The following is a 1,708-nucleotide window of genomic DNA, read 5'->3' as shown; positions in this document are numbered from 1 at the left end:
TTACTCATTTTTGCTCCACATTTTTTTCCTGTTTGTTGTCAGTATATATTGTGTGCTGTGTAAATGACGTAATGTCTAATTAAGAATGATGATGCAAAACTGTTTAAACATATGTTGTGTATTTGTGTATAGACATATAGCTACTGACACACATACCCTCAGTAAATAACCCTAATTTTACTTACATTTGTGAATTAAAAATGTCCAGGAGGAAACATACCAAAAATATAAGGAGAATTTAGCACTGGAATGTTGGTTGTCAGGAATACAAGTGGTTTATTTTTCTCTTCATAATTTTCAGTTTTCCAAAATTTCTACAAATAAAATAGATATTAATTTTTATATTTACAATTCTATTATTATCAGAAAAATAAATAAAAATTAAATAGAAGCACTCCTAAGAATTCATTAAAGTAAATCAATGGTGTTGCTACTAATTCCTATCCTGTAGAAGAATTATTGGTAGTGGATAAATAACATATCCTGGGCAGATGAACTCAACCTGGTAGATAAAAGTTTGCTTTGCTCACAGTTGCCTATGAATATGGGTTTCAAAACAAACATAAAGGCTTAACTTAGAATTTCGTTATGTTTTAGAATCATCACTGCCTTAATGTTCAAACATCTACTTAAGTTCTCCTAATAAGGAGAAATGCATGTTTGTTTATGGCTTTTTGTAAATATATATGCAGTGATCTATGGCTTTAAAAAAATTCTGTGTTTCTGTGACAGTGTTTGTTAATCCAGCCAATGGAATTATTTACAGAAAAATGGAGCATGTAATAGTTCTTTATGTACAAGTAAGAACTGTTTCCCCCCAAAACCTTAGTTACCTGAATTGTTCTAAGATTATTTGTAAAATCTGAAACTCAGTGATTAAAGAGAAGTGAGAATTCTACCTTTTGTGTGAATTCTTCAACATACTCATAAAAAAAAAATAGAAACAGTCCTTATAAAGGATTTACTAGGAAAGTAAGAAAAATTAAGTTTCAAGATGGCACAGTGATTAATCACCAATTTTACATCTAACACCATTAGGTTTACTGTCATGAAATTTTTATGTCAATCTGTTCAGGAGGATGTGGAGTCATTTGTCCCTGGAGGTTTTCTAAAAAAGATGAGAGAACCATTCTGTTGGAAAGTTGAGAAATTCACCTATCTGAGAACAAGGGAGTGGGGCTTATGTACTGTAGCCTCCCTTTAGTCAGTCTAAACTGACATGATTTCAGCATATTGCACATTTTATGATTCATCAAAGGCATATTAATTAAATAGGAAAGTCTCATCATCTTTTCTTGACTCTTCTTGCTTTGCTGTTTTTAAAATTTGACACTATTATGCTCACTTTTTGGATTCTGTCACTTTCCCTTACCGTTAGTTCATCAATTAAATAGGTATTCATGGAGTGCTACAACAGTGCCAAGCTCTGTAAGCCGTGAGTTTGAATTTGGGAGATTATCCTTGCTGTTTGGGCACAGGTGCTCACACCAGGGGCTTGTGTTTGGGCTGCCTGAGAACCAGCATCCTCTGTGCACCAGGCTCACAGCACATGCATGGCCATGTCCCCTGAGCACAATAGGCTCCACACAAGGGTCTGGCCTGTGTCAGGATTGCATGGGAGCCTTGGAGGGAATTGTTGAGAACAAAATCATTATAGAGATTCCTGGGGTCTTGTCCTCATTTACTTGTACCTTGATTGACTGGCGTT

Source organism: Balaenoptera borealis (assembly GCF_965194805.1).
Source record: "Balaenoptera borealis genome assembly, chromosome: 13".
Taxonomy (NCBI): domain Eukaryota; kingdom Metazoa; phylum Chordata; class Mammalia; order Artiodactyla; family Balaenopteridae; genus Balaenoptera; species Balaenoptera borealis.
Note: the sequence above shows the minus strand (reverse complement) of the source record.